This window comes from Suricata suricatta, chromosome 6 (genome assembly GCF_006229205.1).
Source record: "Suricata suricatta isolate VVHF042 chromosome 6, meerkat_22Aug2017_6uvM2_HiC, whole genome shotgun sequence".
In the NCBI taxonomy this organism is placed as follows: domain Eukaryota; kingdom Metazoa; phylum Chordata; class Mammalia; order Carnivora; family Herpestidae; genus Suricata; species Suricata suricatta.
The window spans coordinates 80,846,740-80,853,302 of record NC_043705.1 but is presented as its reverse complement, the minus strand read 5'-3'; the positions used below and the strand labels follow the sequence as shown (position 1 = coordinate 80,853,302).

Here is a 6,563-nt window from a genome sequence, read left to right as displayed (position 1 = left end):
GGAGTTTACAGAGCTCCCTTCCTCTCCGCCATCTTGGCTCCACCCTCAAAAGTTTATTTATTTTGAGAGACAGAGAGAGACAGAGACAGAGATAGCACGCAAGCATGTACGTAAGCAGGGGAGGGGTGGAGAGAGGCTGAGAGGATCTCAAGCAGGCTCCATACTGTCAGCACTGACTCAATTGCCTTCTTCTGAGAACACTCCTCAGTCAGTTGTTTATTCACACAAATCCTGATCAGTATCTGCTTCTGGGTTACCCAAGTTATGACAGCTCATATCTTTGAAAACTTCAGAGGTGGCTGTGCTCTGAGGGCCAGGATGAAAGTGGGCCATGCTGCCCCTGAAATGGCCTCCTTGGTCTCGGTGTGGATATTTAGATTCCTGGATGGAGGAGGCCAAGGAACTGCCAGGGGCGAGTTTGGTAGAAATTCTTTCATGGGCAAATTACTAGATGGCATATCAGACCGTTTGACCTCAGGGACCATTGTTGGTGGCTGACTGCTCACAGTGTCCCAAGAACTAAAATGGATGGACAGCCCACTAAAGCACTCCTTAAAAAACTGTGTAGCTGGGGGCGCCTGGGTGGCTCAGTCGGTTAAGCCTCCGGCTTCGGCTCAGGTCAGATCTCACATTCGTGGGTTCGAGCCCCGTGTCGGGCTCTGTGCTGACAGCTAGCTCAGAGCCTGGAGCCTGCTTCAGATTCTGTGTCTCCTTCTCTCTCTGCCCCTCCCCCTCTCATGCTCTGTCTCTCTCTGTATCAAAAATAAATAAAACATTAAAAAAAAAGTTAAAAAAAAAACTCTGTACCTGAAGAAACTCTGAACCTTGCAAATAGAAGGCTGACATAGATAATCATGATAGAAGGTCAAGACCCTTCACCTAATTTCCAAGCAAGATGGTTCGCAGATCTAGAGCTTTTTGAGTGAAGGAGTGGGATATAAATTTGAGGAAGGACCTGATGATAAAGTCATAAAATTATCCTCTAAATCTCCCTTTTAGCCTTTTTAAAGGGACTTGTAGACATTTACCAGGGTCACTCAGCACTGGAGGAGGGAAGTGAATCATTGGTGTTAGCTTTTAAAATGCCTTGTGATTCTACCAGTCAGAATGTGAGATTAGCTGTTGGGCACAAGTTCATGTTTTGGTCCATGTCCATTTCACAAAATATCTGATGGGTCTATACTACTTACCAGACTCTTGAGGGTATAGTAAGAAAAGATGACATTAGGAACTGGCAAAATCTCTATAGTGGCTATCTGTCCTGTGAAGCAAAGTTTATTTTCTAGGCAAGGAGAGTAGAAGTCCTTGGAATAGCTCCCATTGTGCCAAAATAGAAAACCGAAAACAGTGAATTCTGAAATGCCAGCCATTTACATGCATCATTTTATCTAATGTGCATGACAAGCCCCTGAGACTGGTATCATTAGTCTTGTATTAGACACGAGAAACCTGAGCTGCAGAGAGGTTGAAGAACTTGTTACAGAAAAAAACTTCTGGATCTTAATTCCAGGCTACTGGTAGCCTGTGGGTGTGGTTGTTTGGCTGACTGTGGCCCCATATTTACTTCTCCATATTATACATGTTCAAGGCTCCAGATCTGGGTTTTGGGAATGGTGGGAGACTTCAGAGGACATGCTGGCCATCTCTGCCCTCTCAGTTCCTGAGCCTGGACAAGAAATGCCAAGGGAGCCTTGCAACAGGATGGAGAAGCGTTCAGTATTGTTTAGATCTAGCCACTCCAGCTATCACCCTCAATTCCGGCCCAAGTAACCTTAGAAGTCCTAGAAAGAGGTGGGACACCTGTGTGGCTCAGTCAGTTGACTGTCCAACTTCGGCTCAAGTTATGATCTCATAGTTTGTGAGTTCAAGCCCCACATTGGGTTCACTACTGTCAGCACAGAGCCTGCTCTGGATACTCTGTCCTCTTCTCTCTCTGTCCCTCCCCCACTTGTGTTCTCTGTCTTAAAAATAAATAAAACATTTAAAAAAAGAAATGAGGTTAAAAAAATATATAAGTCAAAACTCCTTGTATTGTGGCAGACTTCCTGCTATGGACCAAATTGTGTCTCCCCCCACCTCACTACCACACCCCAATTCATATGTTAGACCCCTAACTCCCTAACTGGACTTGAGATAGGGCTTATAATGAGATAATACAGTTTAAGTGAGATCATAAGGTAGGGCTCTAATTCAGCAGAATGGGTGTCCTTATAAGGTCTCTATCTGCACAGGCACACCAATGAAAGGCCATGAACACAGTGAGAAGGTGGTCATCTGCAAGCAGGAGAGCTCTCACCAGAAACCAAATGGGCCAGAACTTTGATCTTGGACACCCAGCCTCCAGAACTGTGAGTAAATACATTTCTGTTGTTTAAGCCACCCAGTCTGTGGTATCTGTGGCAGCCTTGGCATATTCAGACACTTCCCTTAGCCTAGCCTGGAGCTGGCCCAGCACATGCATGGGGTTCGACCAAAGAGCCTGGCTGTTTGTCAATCCCCAACAGACAGTTTGTCAACTACTGTACTCTTGATTAGATTTCTAGCAAGAGTAGTGCCGAGGACTTTTTCTCTAGTAGATATCATTATTACCATGAAAAATTATATTCTATACTTGCCTTTTCCTTGAAGACTGGTTGTGAGGACTACAATGAATTGTGGAATAAACTCCACTAATGCATAATTAATACACGCTGATTCAATTAGTAAGAGGCCCCTGCCCCTTTTTCTTGCTAAAAAAATTTACATATATATTAGGAAGGCAGGAAATGTGAGAAAAAGAATAAAAAACCCCAGTACTCTTGAGACCCTCTTCACTTCTCTTTGTTTTATCGGATGTGTTTCCTCAGCTCCTGGTGTTTTTAGCTCCAAAATGCTGCAGGGAGCACGGGAAGGTCTGTCAGCAGCAGTTTGGCAGAGGGTTACCCTCTCACAAGTCAGAAATCAAACCTGTCGGGCTGGACATCCCCCACTTGAGTCTGGGCAGCCCGTACTCCAGCAGCCCTCTCCTTGAGCCTGTTCTTGCTAAGCATCTCTTCCGAGTGCCATTTTTTTCCTGTCGCCTCACAGCCCTCTTCAGTACAGTCCCAGGGTTTACAAGACTTACCAACTCATCTTTCTAGCTGCCGGTCCTTCCCTCTCATCCATTTTCTACTTTGTTGCAGCAATCACTCTAAAACCCCTTCAGTAGCTCCCTATAGAGAAAACATACTTTTTGCCCATCAGCATCTCTCTCCTGCTTCCCAACTAAGGGGTGGGCACATACTCAGGCCTGCCCTGGTGACCCCATCCCTGCTGACTTGGCCAGAGATGCCCTGCGGAGTTAATCCATGTTTTCTCTGGGACTTTTGCTGGAGCTGTGAGGAAAACAGCATCCCCTGCTCTCTGAAATCCTTAATCTCCAATAATCCCACACTCAAGGACCAACTCTCTGACAATGACCAAGATCAAGAAAGTCCAAGCCAAGAGAAGGAGACATAGAGGGGCGAAGCGTGGGATGGAAGGGAGAAAGAGGAAAGACAGATGGTTCTGTGTCTCCTGCAACTAAAACAATCCTGATGAACGTCTCCTTCTATTAGAACACAGCACCTTTTCTAGGACTTGGCCCTTCCTTCCTTCCTCCCTAGTCACCTCCTCTCCAGGAAGTCCTTGTCACACTGCTCTGCTTGAAGTCTAGGTGTGATGTTTGCTTTCCGTGCTGCCCAGAACACGGCCTCCCCAGTCCCTGCCTGCCTGACTCCCCTTCTCCTTTGTTCAGACCCAGCTCAGATGTCACCTTACAGCTCCCCGCCTCCCTGCCACCACCATGGATAAAATTCTCTTCTATGCCCTAACCTTACCATGACTAGTTCTGTTAGCACAGTTATTAAACCATGATTGCATCTAGTGGGTTGAGTGCAGGCATGTTAAATGTTCAGGACACACCCCACAGCTAGGAACAATTGGGCCTAAAATGTTAGTAGTGCTGAATTTGAGAAACCCTGCTGCGGAATGGGTCCTCTGGATCCCAAAGAAGAAGAACCAGACTGATGTCACATCAGAGTTTTCAGCACTGTTGTTAGATATGTCTTTACAAGGCTATCTGCAAAGTTCTGAGGAAAAAGGGATTTGGTCCTAGAGTTCTGTGCCCAACTGAACTACCAATCCAGTGGTGGGGGTGGGGTGCAGCACTTTTTACCTGAAAACACTGATAGAATTTACCCTCTAATGCATTCTTTTGAAAAAAAAATTTTGAAGTAGATTTCCAGAAAAACACAAGTAAGGAGTCCAGAAGATTAATGGCATCAGAAACAAGAGACAGAGAGTTGAGTATGAGCTGGGGATGTGAAAAAAGCAGAGAGTAAATAAAAATGAATCCATTAGACCTTGATGCACATAGAATTCTTACTCAAGAGAACGATATAAATTCAGGAGTTACCAGTTCATAGGTTTAAATATTTAAAGGCACATAAATATTGTTTAAAGTTATGATGGAAGGTCATTGCTAGAGAATAAAAGCAGAAGCACAACCCTGGGTGGGTGGGGGGTGTGTGTGTGAGGCTAATGCCCAGGACAAGGAGAGGTCATTTTATGCCCTCTTCTCTAGTTACCTTTTTTTTTTTAAACATGGAATGTATTTTTTGTGTAATAAAAACAAACTAGTTTTTCAAATACCTATTTAATAAATAAAACTCTGAATCCCTGGGATTCTGACTATACAAGGAATCTTTATGAGTCCCTATTGTTTATTATCTAGGGGAAAGAAAAAGAAATTGGGTGCAACCTGCATGCCAACCACGGGGAACTATTACAGAAATTATGATATATCTACTCCATTATGTGGTTATTAAAATAATGGGCTTATTGAAAACTAATGCACAAATATGAAAAATGTTAGAAAATAATGTCAAATAAAGATGTATATATACATTTTATACAATTACGCCCATTTGAAAAAAGGCTGAAAGAAAATTGCCCCAATGACAGCAGTGCCTGTGTGAGACTAATGAGCTTATAGATAATGCATAATAGATATTTTTTCTTTTACCCATTTCCCCATGTTCTATCTGTAATGTTACTGTTATGATTAAAAAGCAGTCTTTCTTAAAAAGAGTAAGGAGGCATTGCTTTTAGAAAGCCCAAGGATGTCAAGGCACACAGCTCTGGCGATACTTATTTGTAGGAGGACCTTCTGTCTCTTCTTAAACAGAAGATTGGAAGATCACTACCTTATAGTTGCTAAAGAAAACCACACGGTTCTATCAACAAACATCTGTAGTTATAATCTCTTTCTGGAGGAATGGAAAAATAAGAATTTGGGGGCCTGTGTGTGTGTGTCTTGTCCTTCTGCGGCGTGAGTCAAGAAGTTAAGAACCAAGGTACTAGCCGTATTGCATGACTAAGGAAGGCTAGTGGGTTTTCAGTAGGAAATGCGAAGCTAGCCACTGAGGGAAGTTTCAAGAGAGTTTGATTCGAATTAGTCTGAACTTTGGGAGTCTGTTGGCAATGTCTGAGATGGATTTGAGCACAGAATAAGTTAAAGATAATCTGATGTGGCGATATAAAACTATGTGTGTTGAGGGGAATAGAACAAAGGCTGTGTGGCAGGCATTTTTGGCTGTTCTTAAAAATATCCACTCCTCCTTTTTCTGTAATACTAGAAACCCTATTTTGTAGTAAGGCATAGGATTTTCAGAAGAAAAGACTGTATTTTCCACCCTCTTGAAGCCAGCGTGTCTATGTGACAAAATTCTAGTTAGTGAGATGTAAGCAGAAATGGGATCTGCCATTTTTGAGAAGCGCCTTTACAGGAAGAGATCATGCCACTATCCTTGCTTTTCTTCTTTCTGACTGGAGTGTGACCCCAACAGCTTGAGCTGGGCAGCCAGCTTAGACCTCGAGGGAGCCTTGGGGATGGAAGCTACGCATAGCAAAATAGAATGAGCTGAGGCCTCAAGTAAGCAAGCTATGGCCCACTTGATTATAGACGGATGTGTGAGAGAAAAATGAACTTCTATCTTTTTTAAAGCCACTGCATTTGAGGTTTTTGAAATCACTTCTTAATCATACAAGGGAGAAGTGGTGTGAGGTAAACAGTTTAATGGCACCTCTTCAGGGTGACCATGATCTGCCTGACGTCAGGGACCTTTTTTACCTGACACAATTGGGAGGTTGCTTTAAAAACAGAAACCAAACCACACAATCACAAAAACTACAGGGCAGCGTAGATCCTCATGACCACAGAGAGGAGAAAACCCTGAGACTACGTGCTGGCAGGCCCAGTGTCCGTCCCTGGCAGGGCTGTGGAGTCTCCCTTGACATTAGCACTTAAGGTCTACGGCCATACCACCAAATGTGCCTGATCTCAGAAGCTAAGCAGGGTCAGGCCTGGATAGTACTTGGATGGGAGACCTTTTCACTTAAGGAACTCAAATCCATTTTGCATCAATGTGCACTTTGCATTTGTGGGGACCTGATGCAAAAACACATCATCCCAAGGCAATTGAATTGGGACCAAAGCAGCAGAGACACACAAAGGAGTCAACCAGCAGAGCCTGGAGAGTGGAAGAACAGAAGCCCAGAGTGAG

The 6,563-nt window shown here is 43.9% G+C and overlaps 1 long non-coding RNA gene across 1 annotated transcript in view; it reads left to right on the top strand.

The window, feature by feature from the left end:
• Positions 1-6,563, top strand: part of LOC115293688 — a 65,369-nt gene that overhangs the window by 4,444 nt on the left and 54,362 nt on the right. The window contains exon 2 of the long non-coding RNA XR_003909559.1: positions 2,232-2,348. This is a non-coding gene — a long non-coding RNA (uncharacterized LOC115293688). The remainder of the gene's footprint in view (positions 1-2,231; positions 2,349-6,563) is intronic.